The sequence below is a fragment of the Neofelis nebulosa genome, chromosome 6, assembly GCF_028018385.1.
Source record: "Neofelis nebulosa isolate mNeoNeb1 chromosome 6, mNeoNeb1.pri, whole genome shotgun sequence".
Classification (NCBI taxonomy): domain Eukaryota; kingdom Metazoa; phylum Chordata; class Mammalia; order Carnivora; family Felidae; genus Neofelis; species Neofelis nebulosa.
In genome coordinates this window covers 17,737,137-17,761,667 of record NC_080787.1, presented here as the reverse complement: position 1 = coordinate 17,761,667, position 24,531 = coordinate 17,737,137, and the positions used below count along the sequence as shown (strand labels likewise).

Sequence of the window (24,531 nt, the reverse complement as noted above, 5' to 3'; positions counted from 1 at the left end):
TCATGGTTCTGAAGGCTAAAAGTCTATGATCAAGGTGTTGGCAGGCTCCGTTTCTCCTGAGGCCCCTCTTGGCTTGTGGATGCCCATCTTCTCCGTGTGACCTCACGTGGCTTCCCTCTGCGTGTCTGTGTCCTAATCTCCTTTTGTAAGGACGCCAGTCATATTGAATTAGGGCCAACCCTACTGACTGTATTTTAAATTAATTACTTCTTTAAAGACCCTCATTCTAAATACAGGCCCATTCCGAGGTATTGGGGGTTAAGGCTTCAACATACAAATTTGGGGGGAACACGCTTCAGCCCATAATACCCCCAGAGGGATCCATTTGACTGAATTAGCTTAGATCTATCTCATTTCTAGCACATTCTGCGCCTATGGCCTGGATCCATAAACAGAGTGCATCCATCTTGCCATGATGCTCTCACGACAAACATGAAGGAAACAAAGTGGACGGACACATCATTTGAAAGCAGGTAAGTCGATCTCACGGATTCCAGGGGCCACGGCCATGATGATGCCACCTCTGAAAAGAATCAGAAAGACCGAGAAACAGGATTGCTTCCCCTTTCGGCGAAGCACGTTTCATGCCTGCGTACTCTCACCCCCATTGACCAATGCCCTTAATAAAAGGTATTTTGCCCCCATCTAACATTTAGAAACGGCAAAAAGCAAAGGAATGAATCAGCACACAGGCAGAACACTCTTCCTGTGACTCTTACCTGAGCAAAAACATTACTTCCTGAAAGAGTAGAAAGAGAGAAAGTGTCAGGAATGACTAACAAAGGTGACAAGCTGACGCAAAGAAGCCCAGGACAGCACGAACGTTCGAAACAGGCAAGGTTATGTGCTGAAATGCAGGTGGGTGGACACATTCCCTCTGGGAAATAAGGCTTGGGTGGGGGATTGCGAATAAAAGGCTTCCAAAAAAAGACATGTGTGTGTAATTTACTTAATAGTTCCACCAACGTGCAGCAGTGGGTCGGGTATGATGATTCTAAACACCCTGTGACACATGTTTACAAAGGAACTGGGTGACTCTATTTTAAATGACACCTTCTTATTCATCACCCCCTCTGAACGGCCTGTTTGCAGCACTGCTAATCACCGGGGTTCTTCTGGAAGCAGCACTGTTTAGTCATGAGCCCTGTGCTGGCAGTAGCTGGGACATGACAGGAAGGACAGCAGCTCATGACTACAAAGATCCATGGGTGGGAGGGGCGGGGGGAGTAGCTCCGCATGATGGCGAATGTTATGGGGTGACTTACATCTCCCAAAAAGATATGTTGAAATTCTAGCCCCTAACACCTCAGAATGAGACCTTATTTGGAAGTAGGGTCGTCACAGATTTAATTAGTTACGATGAGAATACTGCTGTAGGGTGGGCCCTCAATCCAATATGACTAGTATCTTTGTAAGAAGAGGAAGATTTGGACACAGAAATAGAGACACAGGAAGAACGTCACGTGATGACAGAAACAGAGATTGTAGTGACAATCTCTCCAAGCCAAGGAACTCCAAGCGTTGCTGACAAAGGACAGAAGCTAAGAGAGGCAAGGAAGGAATCTCTCCCGCAGGTTTCAGAGGGAGTGTGGCCCTGCTGACACCTTGATGTCAGATCCCCAAGCCTCCAGCACTGTGAGAATCGGTTCCTGTTGTTTAAGGCATCCCGCCTGTGGTACTTTGTTACACGGAAGATCCAGGCCGTGACGCGCCTTGTGGTCAACCCCACGAGCTTCCCGCCAGGTGTTCTGCTCCATGACTTCTTTTTTTCCTTAAGTTGATTGATTTGTTTTGAGAGAGAGAAGGAAAGAGAAAGTTCCAAGCAGGCTCCACCCTGTCAGCTCAGAACCCATGCGGGTCTCGATCCCACGAACCGTGAGCTGATAACCAAGAGTTGGATGCTTAACCTACTGGGCCACCCAGGGGCCCCTCCATGACTTCTAAAATGATACACTCTTCCAAAGGTCTTCACTTTCAGCGATTTGGCCTTTTTTCTGATTCTGAAAAACCCATACAAGACCCTTATTGGCCTTCCTGCCCCTCACCCCAACATGTTGCCCAAAGACTCAGCAGATCAGAGACTGACCCTCTACCCTTTCAGTGGTGACTTCCTCTACAATTTTACCTTTTCCCCGACCAGCGTGACTGCAGACAGGTCTCTAGATCTCTGTCTCTTCATTAGAAGATGAAGGGCTTGAGCTACAGTAATTTCTAGCCTGAAACATTGGAGACCACAACGCTTCTTTTTTCTTCATCAATGTTTCGGACACCAAGATGATGAGTAAGAAAGGGAGGAAAGCTGTAGTACATTTTCTGTGTCTCAGATCTTGTTACAAAAATTAAATGGAAAATATTTGTTGAATAAACTTCAGCAAGTACCAAGAGGAAAGATAAAGGATATCAATTCAAAGGAAATATATCAAACCATAGTCAGAGCAATCAATTAATCAATCAGCCAGTATTTACTGACACTCTACTGAGAGACTGAATATAGAAATGGTCAGTGGCCAGGTCGTATATAAAACTAGACTTCTGACCTGCAAGCTGCAGTGAACAACCCAGGCACACAACCCAGTTTCCATAAGAACCAGCCCAGGAAGCCAGCCTGATATAAGTCAGACTTGTAGGAAGTCACATTACTATCTCCAGCAACAATCCAGGAAGCCAAACAACCCCTGTAACAACTGGCCCAGAGTCTCCAGGATTTAATTAACAGCTGAAAGCTTTTCTAAGTTTTGTTTCCACATCCAACTTTGACCCACCAGAGAAAGCCGAGTATGGACCCCTAACCAATTCCGTGGGATACTTGCTTCTGGTTAGCCCATCACCAGCTTCCTCATACCAACAGTCTCCAATCAAGGCATACCTGAAGCCTTCCCCTTTTTCCACTACAAATCTTTCCCCCTCCTCCTCCTGCCTTTAAGTCTTTGCCAAAACATAAGTTATGGCAGCTGACTATAGCAGGTTCTGAAAAATAACCTTTTCTTGTTCTTACTTGGTCGGTCTTCATTTGTTTCCCTACTACCAAACACGAGTAAATTCTACGCTAGGTTCTTGGAAGGTAGGAAAAAAAGTACGCGGAGGTATAAGACAGAGTCCTGATACTCAATAAACTTAAAATCTACAGGATTTGAGATAAAATGCACAAAGATCAGGAATAACTACCACAACAACGAAGCAAGTGATAAAACCAGTCAGGAATAAAAAGCCTCGTGTGCAATTCCAGGCAATGGGTATAGAAGTTTATAGGCGAGGGATGACTTTTGGCCAGGGAGGTCAGATACAAACTGGATTTCAGTACACAGAAGAACATAATTCTAGTCATTCCTGAGATTCCCCTCTTCACACGGTCATTTAAATTTGAAAGTTTGTGGGAACCAAAAGGAGCCCTGGCAGAAAACGCATTTGTTCCATGACTACTTTCACTGTCACTTGAAGACAGAGTGATTTCTTGGGAAGGTCCCTCCTTTCTCTTCATGAGCCCCAAGTGAGTCAGAATGTTCCCTGAGTCATTCAGACTGTAGACAAGACACCCTTGCCCAATTAGCCTCTCAGTTAAGTTCATCTGTGTTCGTATTCCCAGCCCTCTCCCTCAAATTCTTGGCTACCCACCAAGAGTAGATCTTTATCCACACCAGGCCGTTGCTGGAGGCCAAGCAGGGAGCCCTCCCTGATGCCGGGGTTTTCGGGCACAATAAATAGTACCCCCTTCCCTGCCCAATTTCTAAACCAATTAAGAGGCATAAGAATTAGACGGTTAGAGGTAAAAACATCACTATTTTTTAAAAGGACAAAGTCTTGGGGCGCCTGGGTGGCGCAGTCGGTTAAGCGTCCGGCTTCAGCCAGGTCACGATCTCACGGTCCGTGAGTTCGAGCCCCGCGTCAGGCTCTGGGCTGATGGCTCAGAGCCTGGAGCCTGTTTCCGATTCTGTGTCTCCCTCTCTCTCTGTCCCTCCCCCGTTCATGCTCTGTCTCTCTCTGTCCCAAAAATAAATAAACGTTGAAAAAAAAAAAATTAAAAAAAAAAAAAAAAAAAGGACAAAGTCTTGGCTGAAGACCGTGACTTCAGGTCTATAGGCTTGTTAATATGGTACCACTGAAGTCATGTAGCAGGTACTATATGCTGGATGGTATATATATATATCCACACATTTCTGTGCTGGATGACAGAAAACTGCCACATTGGTCGCTGCCCCTTAAAACTTCAGATTTGAAGAAGCAGAGAATGTTCACTTTCTCCAGGCAGTTCTCAGAGAGAGAAGAGAAGGTGAGGCATGCACGTTCAATGACTCCATCCAGACTGACCACTCTCCTCTTCCTCCAACGCAGTGGAAGAGAGGATGGAAAGAGCCCAAGGGCCTTACTCAATGGCAGCATGTCCCCATGGAAACAATAGGAGTTGGAACAAATGTTCCCGTATAACACCCACCACAGGCGGAGCTTAGTCTCCTCAGGATTGAGGTTGGTGGTTCAGGTTTTGGAGATCGTTGTGTTCATCTTCCAATCAGTTTTCTAGGTGTGTAGGATGGTTTAGTGTTGGTCTGGCTGCGTTTCATGGACGCGAGACACACAAAAAGCTTCCATGCTCTTCCATCATCCTCAGGGTCGAGGTCTGGAACATACACACACACACACACACACACACACACACACACACACACAATATACGCTCTCGCACATGACTGCCAATACCAGGGTCATGCTTTGTAGCTCTAAGATTTATGATAAATTTGAAGTCTGAGGGAAACAAATGCACTCATGGAAAAATTTCCCCAGTGAGGAATTGCCCTCAGCATGGACTAGTGTTAGAAGCGTAGACCCCCTAAGTCACGCGTCCTGAATTTCTGTCCTAGTACTGGCATTAAGTGGCTCAATAATTATTCAAGGTCACTTGCCCTCCAGGTTCTCTGTCCCCAACTACGCACTGGGAACTGGCACCTTTCTTGCCACATGTATAAAGTGGGAGATAAGTTGGGGAAAGGGGTCACCATATCACTCAACTCCACTCCGCAGGTACCAAGGTGGTCCCATATTAAGAGAAAATAGTAACACCTTTCTTGAAAAATGGAATAAATGTGGAGCAGCCTTCTGTCACCACACAGAACTGTTTCAGCACTAGGGAGCTCATCCAAGAGAGGACCCATGAAAGTGAAACAGAAGGGCAGGAGGGAAGGGTAAGGAAGGTCCCTAAACCTGTGAGCCAAAGGGCTGCGTGTTACTGACTCAATTTGGCCAACACATAGCCAGGGGCTTAACAACTCATTTGTGACTCATTACATTGATAACTCTGAGAGCTTTAACCCTCAGCTTTAACCTCTCCCTAAATTATCCCTTAGGAACAAAAAACCGGAACACCCCACTCCCAGAATTATTCATCAGAGAAAGGTAGGAACTTGAAAGGGCGTCCGATATTTTCCCCTGCAGCTTCTTGAGGAACAACTGTTGTTGGCTTATCCCTTGGTCATGGCTGTTCTGTCATTCTCTTGGCAACATGTTCACCTTTGACCAAGTTTGGGGAAGAAAGGGAAGGAGAAAGAAAAAGTTATGAGAAAGTTGAACTGAGGAAGAAGAGAGGAAAAGGGGGTTCGTCCTGCAAATAGAAGACTAGGGAGAAAATTAAGTGCGAAATTCTTTCAACTCCTGATTGGAATTCCCCAAGACCCTCTCTACCCCACCCTCCAATCCCAAGACCTCAACGTCAGAGCTTTGTTTATTGGTAGATATACAGAAAGGCTCAATAGGAAATGTAACGCCAGTCGGAAGGGTGTGATTTCATTTTGCCCATAAGGGTCTCATTCCATTTTTTTCTGCCTATTACCCTCTCTACTATCTGCTTCGCTTTCACGTGTACTCATTCACCACATCCTAGGAACCAGGTGCTGTGACAGGTGTTGCACACGCAGAGAAATGAGACACCACATCCTACCCTCAGGGAGATCCCGGTCAAGTGGGAGAGACCCTGGAACTGTTGTCTGTCACAATACAATGAGAGCAGTGCTCAAGCACAGACAAAGGCAGTGAAGGAGCTCGGAGAAGAGGGCTCTAACTTGGGGAGTGAGGTGAGCTGTCATGGGGGGGTCTTCATTGAGCTCCCCAAGAAACAGACTTGGAGACCGTCTGCGAGAGGCTTCCTGGAGAGAACTCACAAGGGAGAGAGGAACAGGACTGAACAGGGAAAGAAGTTTAACTGTGATGCAGTTGCCAAAGGGGCTTTGGCTCACCCCTCAGGGAGATAGAAAGCTGAGATGGCCTTTCAGAGAGCTATGGCGGACTGAGGCTCGGTGCCTTGCCTTGACCCCTCATTGGATGTGGGTTGTCCCACAGGACCTCGCCCAAGTGGAGGCCAGGGGAGGGATTCATCTGTGAGCCGGCAGCGGGCACCCCCTGCCCTCACGCTTGGGGAATGAGCACATCGGCCATGAAGGGGAGAGGGGAGATGGGGCAAACACCACAGCCTCCACTCTGGGAGGTTTTCCAGAAGAAAGGAGAGGTGGAGTTGAGTTTCAGAGCCTGCAAATACTGACAAGGAGAGAAGCGTGTTCTAGGCAGAAAGAACAGCAACGAGCCAAGGCAAGGAACCTTCAGAAAGCATCACACGTTTGGAAAACCACCAGGCATCCGGCAGACTCATGAGGCATGTTGGAAGACAGGACCTAAGGAGAGGAGCAGGGAAAAAATGAGCCAGGAGAGCGGGCAGCCAGATCATTAAGAAGCCCATTTGCTGTGCTAACGAGTCTGGATTTTAGCTTGGAAATAAGGGAAAAGCCAGAGAAGGATTTTCAATACTGTTTGTAGGGTGTTTTTTTGTTTTTTGGTTTTTTTTTTTCTGATTTATACTATGAGTTTGGGAAATGGATTAAGTACAAAGAAAAAATAAAATAATCTCAAAATCCCACCATCCAGAGATAACCGTAATTATCATTTTGACGGTTTTCCTTCCGGTATTTTTCTATTTATAGCCAGACGTATTTAGACAGAGAGAAAGGAGTTTTCAAAATATCGGAAAGATTATGCCATAGATGCAGGTTTCTATCTTGTCTTATGATTCGGATCATAAATGTCTCCATGCCCCTAAATGTTTTTCAAACACGTGATTTAAATAACCACATGGAAGTCTTTTAATTGGATTTAACTAATGTTTTCCTTATTGTTGGACAGGAAGATTTCCTTCTGGATCTTGGCCTGTAACTTTTATTATATCGCGAAGATAAATTCTCAATAAGGGAATGATTGGGTTAAGAGATATAAACATTTTGAGGTTGAAAAAGTTGAAGAGCTAAGTCTGGCTCCATAGAAATGTATTTTATTTCCTTTATTTTCCGTTAACTCGCCTCTCGGTCTTCCGTGAAGAACAGGGACAGAGGTCCAAGCAACTGAGGAGTGTTTCGGTTAACCAAAGGCTGATTCTGAGGTTCTGACACGGACCCACGGGGATCACACGGATGTTCTGACACCGTCAGCGTTGCAAGGAGCATGTGAGATAGTGGCCATGCGCCACGTCTAAAACGGAGTCTGTCCTGACCCTCTACCACTTGGAGCATCCAGACTTCATCTTTTCCTTCCTGTTGGAAAAGAGTCAAACATCCAAAGCCTAGCACTGGGTGACTTGTAAGATTCCATTTCCCCGCGGAAATTCTCGAATTGCATCTCGGTGAATGTTCCTTACCTCATTCGCTGGGCTTTCAGCATACTGCTTCTCCCCTAAGGCGGACAGAAGGAAGAAGCTTTAAGCCTTCTATTGACACAGAAATTGTCCCAAATGCTCTTAAATTTACCTTTCTTTGTGCTGCTGTCTGAAAATTACTTTCTCATGGGATATGGTTTGAATTACAGAAACAGTCCATGCCTTTCCCCATTGGTTGCCAGCCCTTCCCCGGGGTCACGGAATACTCTTTTTTGATGTTCACATCCTAATTTTAATCCAACTGCATGTTCTGTCAATGGTCTCTGGAGTCTATATCAGACATCATTCTCAAACAACAGGAAGTTAGCTAATGTGACCAGTTCCGTTCGTTAGGACCCTTCTAGGACCACCTGTCTACACAGCCTTCCTGACATGTGTTTGCAATCACATGGGGTTATCTCTACTGCAGCTTGAGTTGCCTTCCGTCTGAAGTGACCCTTCGGGTAGTGCTCATTCATCTAGCATACCTCTGGTTCTGTTGTCGTTGCTTTAATCTGGCATCTCAGGAGGCAGCATGGTCTAATGAAAAGGCAAACAAACTCCTAACAAGAAGTCTAGATTCCCGGCATAGTTCTGCCCCCAGCAATTCAGGTGACAGAGGGGAATTTACTTCCTACCAACCCATCTCTCAGAGTGGTCATGAGGAAAAACCCAAGTAATATTCATCAAAAGAGAAAACAATGTGCACAGTTGCATACGAACGTGGTAATTTATTGCAGTAATCTTTGTATGAGTGTAGCAAGTAGTAATATAGTGAATAAAGAAAAATATAGTCATTCAAAATATGTTTATTAAGCCCACCAGGGACAACAGCGGGTACTCGGAGAACAAAGGAAAACAGAATACACTCAGAGGATTCCAAGACTGGTTGGAAAGCAGACACAGGAACAAAAACTCGCAGCAACGAAAAGAGCTTTAATGGGCATGCATATAATGTGATAAGGGAGCATAGAAGAGGAAGCAGCCCATCCTGCCTAGGAAAGTCAGAAAAAATCAACAGGTGATCCCTGAACAGTCTTGAAGGAAGAAAAGACACTGTCCAGGCAGCTAAGCCAGGAAAGAAATCATCAGTTACAGAATCTCCAAGAAGAAAAAGAACACCTTGCGTCCAGGAAACCACACGTCCGCCAGGGTGCGGAAAGCGTGTCTCAAGATGTGGCAAGGGTGGAATCTTGCTCCCCTCCTGTGGGATGTTGCTTCCTCCTCTGGGCAAGGTAGAGTCAGTGACGTGTTTACAGCCCGGCTGTATCAGTCATGGTGCAGGCAAGAAACACTGAGATGGGTAATTCGAGAAGAGTTGACGATGGGGTTATGTTCAAAGGTATAGGCAGGGCGTCGGGAAACCACAAGGGGTCCTGTTGCCATCCTTGGGCCTGGAAGGGTGAGGAGAGAGACAGTTATTAAAACTTGGAAGGCAGCCATGTGAGAATTCTCCTAATGGGGGCATCGACTGAGGGACGCCGGGTGCAAGGACCTCCAGGGAAGGAGTGAGGGAGACGAATGGCCCCTCTCCTTGCTCCCACACCTCCCACCTCATCTTACCCATGCCCCCATTGCCAAACCCAACCAGAAGCCAGAGGGAGAAGGAGCTTTGGAGGAAAAAGGCCAGGTGTAGAAGGATGGCTTTGCAGGGACAAACAAAAGCAATCTAGCACCAGGCACGAAACGCCCAACTGGAATTTCAGGCAGCTCCTCAGGCAGCAATATGGAGAAAGGAGGCTGGGGAGAATAGGGACAAGTAAGTCATAATCCAGGTGACAAATGATGGGGATTTGGTAAGGCGGTGGAGACATCAAGGAAGGGGTACAAAAGATTCAAGAACGCTTAGAGATACAATCTAAAGAACTTGACGGTCACTCACTGGTATATCTCAGAAGCTCTTTCCCATACATGTACGTTGCATGGGGCAATCAATAAAGCAAGAAACGAGATGATTCTGTGGGATCGAGTCTGTCCTTTCTGGAACCTGCAACTCGTCTTTTTGTAAGCAGTTCATTTTGGTGATAACGCCAATCCTTGGGTTGGAAGCCAAGAACTGATGACAGGAAGTTGCATCCTTGTCAGATACGTCCATACCCACCATCTGAGAAAAAAAATGAGGCCATCATAGTGGGCTGAGTGGTGACCTTCGAAAAAAATTGTGTTCACATCCCAGAACCTGTGAAGGTAACTTTATGTGGGGACAGGGTCTTTGCAGCTGCACTTAAGTTAAGGATTTTGAGATGAGATCATCCTGGATTGTCTGGAGGGTCCTAATCCAATGACCAGTGTCCTTATGAGAGACAGAAAAGGACAGCACGTGGAGACAGAGACATGGAGAGAAGAAGGCCATGTGGAGACAGAGGCAGAGATTGGAGTTGAACAGCCACAAGCCAAGGAATTACTAGAAGCTGGAAAAGGTGAGGAAGGACTTCTAAAGGCATCTTCCCTAGAGCCTTCAGACAGACATGACGAGAACCTGGGTCCTTATGATCATCACTGAGCCACTGGATGGACCTCTTCTGAGTCAATATATGTCCTTATCACTTAGGCCACTTTCCCGTGTCCTAGTAGCTGCCGCCATAAGCACCCTGACCTCTATACGTGTCTTCTGAGGCTTTGCTCTGCAACCACACCACCCCAGACCTCCCCCGGTGACACTCCCGTCGCTTGTCCGTTGTCGCGTCTCAGTGACAAATGAGACAACATGGATCAAAGCCCCTCGCACGGGGCTTAGTGCATAGTAGGCGCTGGCTAAACTTTCTTGCCGTTGCTCTGTCCCACTTCTCAGCTTCAAGCACCCTCGCTCTCTCTCAGATCCCCACCATTGTTTCTGAAATGCTTGGTGTGATAAAAGCCAGGCCCCAGCAGGCCTCTGGATGGTTGTGTGCTTAGAGGCCCCACTGCCTGGCAGGATATAACTGGAAACTCCACGACCCAGAAGCACCAGCAAATGAACTACTGTCCTTATTAGACTGCCACCGTGGCTAGTCACGGATGCTCTCACTCTTTACAGGATTCAAATATGGTGGCAGGCATAAACACCAACACCACAACAAGCTCGGTGAAATCTGGTTTTCGGTCATTCAGAGCCAAGACGTTTCACGCCTGAGTCATCATTACCAGTATCAGTCTTCACGTTGCAGATGTGCAGAAAGACTGATTAATGCAGAATTCTGATTACTGCAATGTTCACAGTATTACTAAAGGCGAGCCCAAGAACTCTGATCAGCAACTTTTTTTTAAAGGGAGACCACTGGATTTCCCCTCCTTTTTACCCTGAATGCCCTGGTTCTCGTTCTTGGCCTCGTTCTCGTTTGGAGCGGTTGCGACAAATCCTCATTGATAGCCATGTGCCAAACTTTCTTGAGCTACAACCCTGCCTCGGGATGGACTTTTCTAGAACGCCTCCGAAGAAACCTTCCAATGGTGGTTTTGTTTTTTCCTTTTCAGCTTTTTGGGTTAAAAGTCGTTCAAAACTTTCATGTGAATCTGAGAGTCATCTCACGAGACTTACTTGGGATATGGTAAAAACAAATGCTGAAAACACCAGTCTGAGAACATCAGCCTGGGTGGAAAGCGTCATCCCCATTTGCCAGTGACTCACTTTGGTGACTCAGAGCTCGTCACACAATGCAGAGATCCACAGGGTCTATCCACCTTCCTCTGCCTACCTGGAAGGAAATTAGGGCTTCAGTAGATAAAGCTACAAAGTGCTTTCAGTTCATCCTGATACAGTTTACATGAATAGGAGGCATTCTAATCTCCCAGGTGTTCCGGAGCATTCAAATTTAGGGGAGGGAAGCGGTGGGGAGGTGGGGGAGGGATAAGGAGTGGGATCTTACTTTCTCGAATGTGTTAACCACAACTGAATGTCCCCAAGACCTAGAAACTTTATAAAAGAGAGAAGGCTCTGATGACAGTTTTAAAGGACCAAAACTTTAAATTTCCTGCAAACTTTAAGGAACCCCTCCCCCCCAAAAAATCTTAATGTGCCAGTCCAAACTTGTGTTTCACATGTGTTAAATCCCCTTTCGCTCTGAAAGACTCTCAAGTGTCCGCTAACATTTGAATATTCACACTTTTATTCCTCTGCCATATAATCACCTCAACTGGGACATTATGCAAATATGTGAAATCTTCAAACATAAAATGAAGCCGCGTTACTCACAGCAGGGAAACCCTATGTCATCCTTCATTGACGCATGCCAAAAATGTCAGGCCAATCCACTCATTTACTAGAACCAAGATGAACCTACCCACCAGCGTCCAGGAGTTCCCTCTCAAACACATGCAGAGCTAACAAAATACTGAACCTTAAACTCATTTGGAAAATAAGCCTACGAATTTTTTCCTTTAGTAAATGCCACTGGGTGACCCCACCTTCGAGTCAAACGCAGCTTGCCTTGTTTCCCTTGAGTACTGAGTTCTAAAGGCCACTGGTTTCAATCTGTTTTGCCAGAAATAACTTGAAGGCTTTCCTGAACAGGCACCAAAGCCCTTGTAACCATGTAGTCATTTAAAATTAACATCCTAACTTAAAATAACGAGACCTCATTTTTGTTTGTGATCAAAATTTATATTGGAACACCGCTGTGATATGATAGAATGGCATAGAACTCCTCCCATGCCGTGTACCAACACCCATTTCCTGGTTCTGATATCGTACTCTAATTATGTACAATGTGACCGTGGGGGAGACTGGGAAAAGGGTACGGGGTCTGGGCTATCTTTGCTCTCATTGCTACTTTTTACACATCCATGATTATTCAAAATTAAAAAAAATAATAAATAAAGAATGATCAAAAAAATCATGAGAAGGGAACGAAAGGAAAGAAAGAAAAAGAAACAACTTGGGGTGACTACTGACCACCCCAGAGATGAAAGATGACCGGGAGTATCTGGAGGAAGGGACAGACAGCAAGACTAAATAGCAAAGGTTACAGTCAGGCAAGCCAACAACCAGAAACTGTTTGGATTGTAAGTTGTACATGAACTCAGTGGACAGAGAAGGGGAAAGATCACTGCACGGTTACCCCTTGAATGACAAGGATCAAAATGAAGCCCAGAGAGAAGGAGGACATGGAATTACTGGGCAGCCGTAGCTACTGGAAGGTCTGGTGGGGAGGGAGCAGGTGCACGGGGAGGGGATGGCATATGGCAGCTGATATGCCTTAGGAGGTGACATACATCAAATCAGAGGAAGAATGGCGAGGGGACAGGTCTGACCTAGAAAGAAATATTGAAAAGGAAGATGCACCACAGAAACCAATAAGTTGAGAAAGAGGGGGCAAAATTCTTGGGCTTGAGCAGAATCACCAATCAAATAGTGACGAGGTGATCAAAGAATATCACAGGTGAGTCAGAAGGAGAAGAGAAAAGTGACAGAAATCAGGAAGACAAATGATGAGCAGGGAAATGCAATGGCCTCTGAGAAGGCGCTCCTTACATGGGTCTAAAACCCAACATATGCTGAGCTTTCCAGATGTATTTAACAAACATCTTGGATAGTCTGGTACATGTCAAGTGTACGGCAAGCATGATTTTCACATCAGAAAACGTGACTCGTAGTGAGTACCATTCATGTGAAAATAACATAAAACTCCAAGAGGGTGGGTTACCGTCGAGGGGGAAAGAATTTTCACAAGACATCTTGTGAGCAAACATCTTGGAGTTCCCAAGGGCCGTATGCAGGAGACTCTCCAGTGTTTCCAAGAGGATAAGCAACCAATAATATTAAAATCTGAAAATTAACACAGTAATTCTAAGATCTTAGAGTCTGAGATTTAGTGTGGTCATAAAGGAATTCGCATCACAAGGAAAGCCAAAGTTCACGATCCCCATGAGAGACGGTGGGGAAATTCCAAGGAGGGTAGCCCCTAAAAAAGAGAAGGAAAGAAAGGTGGTTGGCCACTCCCCATGGATGGAGAAATTACAGAACAGAAGGTCATTTTTCTCTCCCAGCTACTGGAGTAAATATCACCTCAGAATTCTTTGCGAACACTCAACAGTGAGGAAAGGACTGATGTCATCCTCTAAAAGTGATCAGACAGGAGTCGATTTATCTCCACGGCCACCAAGCCCAACCTCTAGCTTTGGAGAAGTCAGCAAGTAACCTAAAAACTAAGAAATCCGAAGCAGATGGTAAATGTTGCCAGACATTGATTGCTCCCTTATAAATTATGTCCCTGTGGCGCTGCAAAGAAAATCTCATTTTCCTTAGCAGTTTTACATGAATCCCTTGCAAGAAGCAGAGATGTGCATTTTAAGGAGGAATGCTCTGATAAAACCTAATCTAAGGCTGAGTGCCCACGGTGCTGTGGGTGGCTGGTGCGAAGGACTGAGAGAGGTGAGAAATAGCTAAATTTTTCTGCAAAAGAATCATGGGGATGGGGGTTAGAATTCGCTAACTCGTAGACTTTGAGAAATGACTCTGTGGAAGGCTTAAAAGATACAAAGGCCAACAGCTGAGAATAAAATTGAGAAGAGAGAGCTTGACAGCAAATTGAGAAGTGAAGTCTGAACGTTGTGAGATGTAAATCCCCTCTTCAGTTTTCCTTATAAAATCTTCAGTACAGCTTATCTTGACAAGCGCTGGGAAACGTAGAGGATTGTCCAATCACTCCATTTGGCACCGAAACTAATATGACATGGTAGGTTAATTACACTGAAATTAACATTAAAATTTAAAAATACAGGGGTGCTTGGCTGGCTCAGTCCATGGAGCAGGGAAACTCTTGATCTCTGGGTCGTGAGTTCAAGCCCCACGTTGGGTGTAGAGATTACTTAAAAATAAAATATTTTTTAAAAATTAGAACTTAAAAATAATAAAAATAAATTAAATCTTCAGTACAATCTCTGTTGTGGAGTGAATTTTTGTTGAGGGAAACACACGGAAATGCAGAGCCTCACTTCAAGGTTGCCACAAGGGCAAAAGCATGAGTAGCAGTTACCTTTTTATTAACTATTAATTATTTAAGTTACAAAGAACCTGGGGACACAAAGCACAAGGGAAGGAGAGAGAGGAGGGGAATTTGTAGGTTGGATCCCTTCTTCTTTTACTAAATTTTTAAATTCTTGAGTCACTTACTCATTCTTGGTTACCAAACAGGCTCTGTGGGAGAAGTATGATCACCTTAGTTTTATTATATGGGTACGGTCTCATTTGTTCCTTCCCAACCTTCAAGCAGCTTTAAGGATCACAAAGATCCTTTGCAGCTCTGATATCCTTTTTCTCTCCCAGGATCTCAAAAGTCTTCTCATCCTCCTCAGACATAAGTCTTTAAAAGGATCACACATACTTCCATTGTTCTGTTGCTGTTTCTTTCTATGGGTTGTCATTGGATTAGAGTTCTTTTTGTAGAATATTATGGTTGACTATTTTACCAAATAACCAGATAATCTCTTTACCACTGCCTTAAATACTATTTTTTTCCAAAGGGGTTGGCCTTCCTAGAAGGTTAAAAGATCGAAGGGAGTCTATGTTTTGATCCCTTTGCAAATAAATCATATCACGGAGGCAGACTAGGTTATGCTGAATCCAGACAGTAAGTTTCTTTTTTGTACCAAACACTAAAATAGAGTACAGTGAAGGCACGTGAAAGCTATAGATTATCTGTGTGGTTTCATCAACAAGCACATCTGTGAAACTGGAGAGGCAGTTTGCAGAGTAGCTTTTCAGCTGGGAGACAGCCGCCGAGGCAGCGAATCAGGACAAGTCTTGGAGCAAGAAAGACCTGTTCTCCAGTCTTGGCTCTGCTCTTGCTGCTGGATACTCAATAAAGTTTCTTCACAGCTTGAAAAGCCATTAAAAATAAGAATGAAGTTTGCCATACAGAAACAGAAACAAAAGTACAAGGCAGATAGTTCCTTATCCCCAACCACACAAATAGTAATTATCAGAAAATTAAAAACAGAACGAAACAAAAAGAATGACACCCTACCCTCCAACTCATCCATTTTTTCTTTAAGTTACTTTTTTTTAATGTTGTCCTCTCTCTGTCCCAATCCTGCCCCTTATTTTTTTTTCCATACTTCCCTCCCCCAGTGAATAATTTTTCTTCCAGCTCTCAGAAGCAGCAGAGAAATAATAATTTGCTCCAATAATCATGAGTGTTTGAGGCACCCTAAGCTACCTGATGCTAGGTGATAGAGCGAGGAGGGATGGCAAGGTCAGGTGTTACCCGATGTGGATGCTTAGGCACGGCCGGCCCATCAGAGCGGATGGCTGATTTCCCCCCCACTTATCAGAGGGGCCTTAGTCCCTCTGTTCTCCCACACAACACCTCCAAAATAGTCTTGGTACAATACCTTTCATCATGCACTCCCTACTCAAAAATCTGTCAGTCATCCAGTCCACAAATACCTATTGATTGTTTCCCCCAGCCTCTCCCAGATCATCAATCAGGTTGATGTTTGCTTTACCTCAGCAATAAAAGACTAAGGCAGGTGCTGTGCCCACAAGCCTCCTTGCGTGTCAGAGAATGTTCTTCTCCGGTCTCGCCAGCCTCCTCCCGAGCTGTGGAGCAGAAGCCGCACTTTGCAAGAAGCCATCACAAAAGGTTATGGATGAAGAGAACCACTAGAAACATCCTTCCTACTATTTTGCTTTTCGATAGTTCTTGAGCCAAACTTTTTACACTCGTACCGTAGTCTCTCTCTGGCCTGTGGCCATTCCTCTCCTGTTCTATTTTTTCGCCAGATCTGACACGGTGTTGCATCTCCCACAGCTGTGAGCACGGCACTTTGCAAATACTTCAGCTCAATGGAGATGTACTGTCTTGATTTGACTTCTCCTAGGATTTCAGTAGCTTGACTGGCTTGGTTCTGAAGCCTTTGACTCACCTGATGGGTAGGGTTGCCAGATTTGGAATCGAAACGAAACGAAACAAAACAAAACAAAACAAAACAGGATGCTCAGTTAAATTTGCATTTCAGAGAAATGATGAGCATCTTTGCATGTTCTACGCGGTATTTGGAGCATATTTATACTACAAAAAATTATCGTGTATCTGAAATTCAAATATAACTTGGGCATTCTATAATTTATCCGGAAGCCCTCCTGGGGTGTCACCCAAAACGGAGCAAAGGAATATTCCGTAGGTTCAGTTGGTGACACTTGGCCAACAGAGATGGCTTCTGTGTAGCACAATCCTGATTATCACTGACTACAGAAACGACAGAAGGAGAAGGGAGGATATACCAACGCTGGCATCTTACATATATGAATAATTTGTCTGGCAAAGGAGGGCTTTGTTGCATTCTGAGTCAAAGTGCCGATGGTATTCTCGGTGGTTGGGCGGGGCGGGCGGGGCGGGTATGGAGGAAGAAAGCCCTGCAAGAGAGTAGCATATGGTAACTGCAGCCCTTCTAAGGAAGAACCGCATTCTTCCCCAAGGGCCCCCTCTACCTTGTAAACACGTCCTAAATCAAGGGTGAGAAGAGGCAGGGGATGTAGGTGAGTGGGGTCCCTGGAAAGTCATCACTACCCACTAAGCCGCCCCACTCGCCAGAGACCCAGCCTCGGGTATTTTCAGGCAACAAAAAATAAACCCCCTTGCCCGGAAGTCAGGAGCATCTCCAGAGCTTCCGGGCAACTCCCACTGGTTCCCAGAGTTGGCAGCCTATTTTCTACCTCGAGAATGAGGGTACTTTGTCCTTTGTAATGTGATTTCTTGGCTGGAGTGGAACCGTTAGGCACCCTGAGATGCTCTGTAGAAATGCGAGATGATATTGTATTGTATTAATGTCACTTAATGGTAGCTGTCAATGATAGTGATGGAATAAATATGGAAAAGGAAATTACTGTAATTGATTGACAGTCTGGAATCTTCGATATTCGACCTAATGAGAGAAACCTATGAGCAGCAGCTTCCAGCGCTGGCTATTAATGCAAATCGTATGCACCGCCCTGGCATGCTGAATTATGCAATGCCGTGTGAATGTCTAATCCATTTCGCCAGGCTTGTCTTTATCCAGAAAAAAAACATTTCCCTGACATGCTGATTAGTATATTAGGAGAGTTTAAGAAGTTTGGTGCTAAAGTAGGTGCCATCGTGGTGTTATTAATTTCGTTCTGAACAAGACAAACAGCTCTGTGCAGCCATCAAAATCACTACATAAGTCTACAAGATAACTTTGTCAAGACTGATGGGAATTTACAGAAAAGTCTTGTGATATGTGGAAGGAATTAGCAAATAGATAAGGAGCACATCATTTTTCTAGAAAACCTCTGTCAAGGACTCAGTACCCATGGAGAACCAGACACTTGCCAAGACATCTACAATGTCTGCCATGATCTCTTGCTCAGACGTTTGGAAACTTGTGGAAATTTAGAACAGAACCAGATGCGGGAGGTCAAGGGAACAACAGGTACAGATAAGGTTTAGGGCCTCCTCTGGGGCTTCCGAGGAGATTTAAGTACTGCCCGGGCATGATCAACAACAACAAAACACTCTCTGTGGAAATATACTTTATATGGGAAGAAGTCTGTTGGGCTGGCAAAGTTGCCAATTACCCGTTACTTACACATTCCAAGAACTCATAGCTTTGAGAATCCCATGGCCCTAAGCTCTTTACCCTGTTCCTATCAACTCTTAAAACTTGGACCAATAGAGGAAGTGTCTAGACTCCTAACTACGTATCCCAGAGCTATGACCAGGCTGCTCACAAGTACCCCTAGTGTCCCCAGATTGGAAAGCAGAGGGATGGAGAAAGAGAACATGCCGTGCATCGCAGTTTTCCGCTAGTTAGTCTTGACACACTCTTAGGTCAGTACATAGATGAACTTTTTATCTAATCGCACATGTTTCTGAATACCTTTTATGCACCAGGTGTGATGCTACAGCTTAGATGTGCAAGCACAGCTCCTGCCCACATGGAGCTTACAGTCTAGCAGAGGAGGCACATGTGAGGTGGTGATCACCTGGGGGAGAAAAGAGTGTCACAGAAGAGGAAACAAGTGTATGTGACAGGGGGACCGACTTAGTCGGAGTGGGGGTGCACTGGAGAAGGTGTGACTCAGGAGGGGTACTTAAGCCAGGACTCCGCGAATGTTTTTATTCTTTAAGCTGTAATGAACATGTACCGATACAACGTGTGTTGGAGACAACATGCTTGACAAAACTTATGGTCCGGTTGTCATTATATATACAGATGCACATTTTTGCCTTTTCTTTTTTTTTAATGAAAAAGTTTATTTATTTATTTTGAGAGAGAGAGTGTGTGTGATCATGAGTGGGGAAGGGGCAGAGGGCGAGAGAGAGAGAGAGAGAGAGAGAGAACCCCAAAGAGGCTCTACACTGTCAGGGCAGAGCCCCACGTGGGGCTCGATCCCACGAACCCATGAGATCACGACCTGAGCCGAAATCAAGAGCCAGACACTCAACTGACTGAGCCACCCCAGTGCCCCCATTTTTTCCTTTCCAAGTGAACCGTTTTAAATTAAAAAGTGAGCCAGCCGATTTAAAGACGACATTCAGCAAATAATAGTGCGATTGGTACTCAAACATATCACAAATTGTGAATTGGGGACATGATTGACTGAAGCTTGGGAAGTCTGTGTGAAGGAAAGGTGGTAAGAAAGGTGAGGGCCACCTGGGAGGGAAGGGTCTCGGGCAAGAGTTGAAATAACAAAATGAAGGAAAAGGAAGGCAAGACAGAAAGTTCCTCAATGTGCTTTCACATATATTATTGCACTCTTTCACCACACCGGTCCCCTGTGGTGTAATGTATTCCGTCGAATTTTCTATAGAATAATTGAGGCCCTTCCAAGGTTAAGTAAAACACTAGAGGTCACCCAGCAAATTAGCAGCAGAGATAGAGTTACAACACAGGCCATCTCTCGCCCCGTTGAGAACGTGTCTCTTGCCTCCAAAGTTCTGAGTGTGCAACAAGATGGAAAATGAAACTTTATATAAAGCAAACTAAGTAAAACAGAGGACTTCTAAGGGAAAAGTAAAGGCTGCAACTGGCTTGAAAAACATAGCAGTGTTTTCATGACTGGATGTCCTTTGAAATGACTCCATTTCAAGGTCCTTGTAGAAGCTCGTTGAATATCGTATATCTTTTCAAGGAAGAGACAAGCCTCTAAAAACCAACGATGGCCATACTGGGGAAGTCTAGGCCCCCTGCAGCCCAGTCCTGGCTCTCACAGAGACATGGAAGGGTATTCCACGGACGGTGGGCTTGTCCTTCTCGATGTCAACTCTGTAGCTGGGTTTTTGCCACCTGGCTCCCAATTACCCCAATAACCCATTAAAAGGCAACAAGTCAACCGTCACCCGTGAGTTCCTCTTAAACCATACAGGAGCTGGTTCTGTTTTCCAGGCTCCACCATTCTGGGGATAATGAACTCCACAAGCCTATTCCTTCCTGTATGAAGAAGCAAGGCTGTTCCACCGAAGGCTCTTCCAGGAATCTGTGCACTCTTGTTCCATGGCCTGAGAACATTCTGGAAAGTCTGGCTGCTGTTGAATTCTCTACCCTACCAACGCCTTCTCCCCTCTCTCCCCACACTTTACCAAACCCACCCTCTATCCCACCCTATTTTTTCCCCATCTCTTCCTTCCCCTCTCCTGACCCCCAGGCTTTCATGGATCTCCAGCTTCAGGGCTCATGATTGATTCATTCAACCAACATTTATACGTGAGCACCATCTACGTGCCAGGCTCTGCTGTAGATCCTGGGCATACAAACACAGTCCTTGTTGTCAGGAAGCTTATATTCTAGTGGGAGGAGACAAATAATCTCGTCGGTTTTCTAAAAAAATCAAATAGTGATAATGCTGTCAATGCAATGCTTTTTTCAAAGACTGATGAAATTGAGTGGACAAGTGGATTGTTTACAGTCTGGAGGGTCTATCTGAGAAGATCGCATCTAAGTCAAGATCTAAACCACACGGAGAGCAGGTAGGGAGCCTTCCAGGCAGAGGGAACGGCTCGTACAAAGGCCCCGAGCTGTTGGGAAGGGGGAAGGGTTTACAGAATTGAATGACAGCCAGCGTGTTGCAGTTATTCTCTGCGAGGCTTTGAGTGGCAATATTGTGTGGGATTCTTCCCTGCATTTAGGGATTTCTAGCATCCCTGGCTGCGCTGCCCATTACATGCCAGTAAAGCACCTGGTTCTAGCTACCAAAAACCCCTCCCCACCGTGCTGCCCCAATCGAGAAGCATTAATGCACAGTGGGTCGGGAGTAAGAATACTCCAGGGGGTTTGCCATCCGGTGTATTAACTTCCTGTTTAAAGAACGGAAAGTTATTCTCTCACAGTTCTGGAGGCTGCAAGTCAAGATCAAGGTGTCAGCAGGGTTTGGTTCCTTCTGGGGGCTGTGAGGGAGAAACCGTTCCAGGCCTTTCTCCTGCTTCTGGTGGCCTCAGGCATCCCTTGGCTTGTTGATGAAATTCTCCCTGTGTGTTCATTCTGTCTTCCCTCCATGCATGTCTGTCTCTTAGCCAAATTTCCCATTTAAAAGGACAGCGGTCATATTGGACTATGGCCCTACCCTACTAAGTGCATCTTGATCACTTGCAAAGATGTGGATTCCAAATAAGTCCTCCAAATAAGTTAGGACTTCAACATCATTTGGGGAGGGCACAGTTCAACCCGTAACATACCTTAAGAAATCTGGATGTGATTTGACTTGAGTTGACTTGATCTGCTGTAACCCTTTGGAGGATTTTAAGTAAGTGCATGATATGATCTGACTCCTGCTTTCAAAAGTTTGTGTAGACGGAAAGTGAATTATCTGGGGCAAGGGGAGAAGCAGGGACACCAGCTAGCACAGGAATTCAGGCAAGATGTGAGGCTGGCTGGGAAGCGGTCCTGATACGTGAAGCCAGGTAGATACAGCATGTAGCCAGGCGTGGCCTCTCAAAGAACTGACCCAGGAAGTGGGGTGACACTCACCTGGAGAACATCTGCTCTGTGAGCGAAAGCTGTCTGGACACAGTCCACCAGGAGAGGGAAATTGGAACTTAAAGACCATCAGCCTTCAGGTAGAGACAAGAAACTGACCAGGACAGGTTCTGAGTACACAGGACAGAACAGGATGATCTTTCGAGTGCCCTTCTACCTGCAGGGGTATATGGTGAGGACAGTTTCCACACCGTAAGTCAACACAAGATACGGCCACCTTCAGCGGGTCAGGCCATGAGAGGTCAATGGTGCCTACCTCCCCACTGCTTCCTTCCTCCCTCCTGTCCGTGATGGTGCACGCCAGGGCCCCGCATTACCGCTTCCTTTTCAGAGCTGTCCCGATACGCATCCCTTCCAATAAATGAATATTTCCATCTCGGTGAACAAAAACAAGTCAACGCACCAACAAAATGGGCTACCTTCCAGGGTTGGTCTGCTGACAGATTAAAAAGTGTGTCAACACAGCTTTATAGTAACAAACATTGCAGAGCAGAAGCCTTTGTTTGTTTTGTTTTGTTCTCCTGGTTTCACGGTAATGTCAGTGGACCCACGCCTACACCCGTGCAAAGGTAGACGGACCACGTTCTGCTGGCCTGGCCAGGACCTTGAGATGTCAAAGTGTCGGTGAGTTGCAGCGGTCAGTGTCTCACTCCTGCCAAATGAATTGGCCAGGACAGCGACAGCAAGGTGAGTGCATATGCAGTGTCTTTATCGTGCAACTTGGGGTGATGACATGGCAGTAATAAGAGGCACTTTTAAGTACGTAAATTTTAATGTTAATATCCAAGGATAGTGATGGAAGGGCTGAGGAACGAAAGAACCATATGACAATTTTCAAGAAAAGCTAAGAAAGAAAGAAAGAAAGAAAGAAAGAAAGAAAGAAAGAGAAAGAAAGAGGAGAAAGAAAGAAAAAGAAACAGAGGGAGGGAGGGAGGGAGGGAGAGAGGAAGGAAGGAAGAAGGAAGGAAGGAAGGGAGGAAGGAAGGAAGGAAGGAAAAGTGTCTTTTAATTCTTTGAAGAAGGCGCTACCTCTGGACCTTTTTTCATCCCCCATCCCCAGTGGCTGGCTATTTACAAATAATACTTCAGAGTTGACCTTGACCCAAGGTCACTGCACTGGCCAGGGTGCAGGGCTACTCTGGAGCAGGGGTCAACCAACCACGCACAGCCCTCCGATCAATTGTGGCCCATGACCTGCTTTGGGGCAGCCCACAAGCTAAGGCTGGTTCTCATATCTTTTAACGGTTGGGAAAAAAAAAAAAATCAAAGGAATCCTATTTTCTAACACAGAATCACACTCCATGACACACGAAAATTAAAATTATGTGAAATTCAAGTCTCAGTGTTTGCAGATAAAGTTGTATTGAAACCCAGCCGTGTTCCTTCGCTTGCATATTAACTACGGCCGCTTTCGGGCCACGGCAGCCACGTTAGGTAAGGTCAGAGAGCACATGGCCTGCAAAGTCTGAAACGTTGACCGTCTGCCCCTTTGCAAACAAGTTTGCCAACTCCTGCCCTAGAGGATTAAGGGAGAAGCACGCTGAATCTCGTTCCGTGGTCTCCGATCGTTCTCCCAACTCTTGGTGAATCACTGCTCCATTCACTTACGATATACGTGGAGCTCCTGTTCGGTGCCAGGTGCCGTGCGAGGTCCTGGAGAGACAGCTGTGAACGGCGACAGACCGTCCTGCTCTCAGCGCTCAGAGTCCAGGCGCAGAGCAGGTGTTAACCGGCCATGCAAACGCAGCGTGCTACAGAGGAAAACCGGGCCAAGTGCTCTGCACGGGAGGCGCAGGGAGCTATAAACCCACATCACAGGTGAATCGACCTCCTGCTCCACCATATCAAGGAAGATACGCCCAAGTTAGATTAATGATCAGGGATTTGCAGGAAATGGTGAGATTGGCGAGAAGGAAGAGAAGGGTCAGCTATTTCAAATTCTTGTGCACCCTCCTCTTTCTTTCTTCCACCCCTCACTGTACCTCTGCCTGGGCGAGAGCAGCAGAAGCACAGAATGTGAGGGGGGACAGCAGAAGGCAAGGGTGCATAGGACAGGTGGGGCTGGGGTTGCGGAGCCTCGCAGGCCACATGAAGAATTTTGTCCTTAAGGGAAGTCATACGGGGCGGGGGGGGGGGGGCGCCTCGGTGAAGCCGCCGACTCTTGATTTTGCCTCCGGTCATGATCTCTCGGTTCGCGCGTTCGAGCCCCCAGTGGGCTCTGTGCTGCCAGTGTGGCACCTGCTGGGTGCCTCTCTCTCCCTCTCTGCCTCTCCCCAGCTCGCTCTCTCTCTCTCTCTCTGTCTCTCTCTCTCTCTTTCAAAGTAAATTAAAAAAAACAAACAAAAAAGAGCAGTTGTACAAGGGTGTTCTCAGCAACACTGTCCCCTGAGCAAAATTCTGGAAGCAACCAAAGACACCCACTGGAGAAAAGATCGGTTATGGTATCTCCCACTGCGTGGAATATTACAGAATAATTAAAACAAGTCTATCCAAGCTACATGCAACAGCATGGATGTATCTCGACCGTCTCCTATTCAATGAAAAAAGCAAGTCTCAGAAGATGACACCCAGAATGATGAACTTTTCATAATGTTTAAGGTAGCTGAAATTTAACAGGACACTTTTCAGGAATACATTTATATAATAAAACCGTACTTAAATAGAGCAAGGCAAAATTAAATAGAAGGCTCAGAACAGTGAGTTTGGCAGCATTGTGGGATGGGGCTCAATGCACAAGGAGACGAATGGTCTCGTTAATGTTCCCGTGCTTGTGGGCAATGGATTCAGAGGTATTTATAATATTAAGAATTTTTAAACTTGCCACGAGAAGCCATTAGAGCAATTTATAAGAGAGGGTGACACAGCCTGATTTGCAATTCAAACGGTCTCTCCGGGCCGGCCGCACGGAGGAGACTGATTTGGAACGGGGCATGAGTGAGGCAAGCACACCAGCA

General features: G+C 45.7%; 1 long non-coding RNA gene across 1 annotated transcript; it reads right to left on the bottom strand.

Moving 5' to 3' along the window:
- Positions 1–8,456: 8,456 nt before the first annotated feature.
- LOC131513756 (uncharacterized) lies at positions 8,457–16,610 on the bottom strand. Its single transcript, XR_009262768.1, has 2 exons — positions 16,088–16,610; positions 8,457–9,057 (listed from the first exon to the last, which is right to left on the bottom strand). It is a non-coding gene; the product is annotated as an uncharacterized LOC131513756 (long non-coding RNA).
- Positions 16,611–24,531: the final 7,921 nt, after the last annotated feature.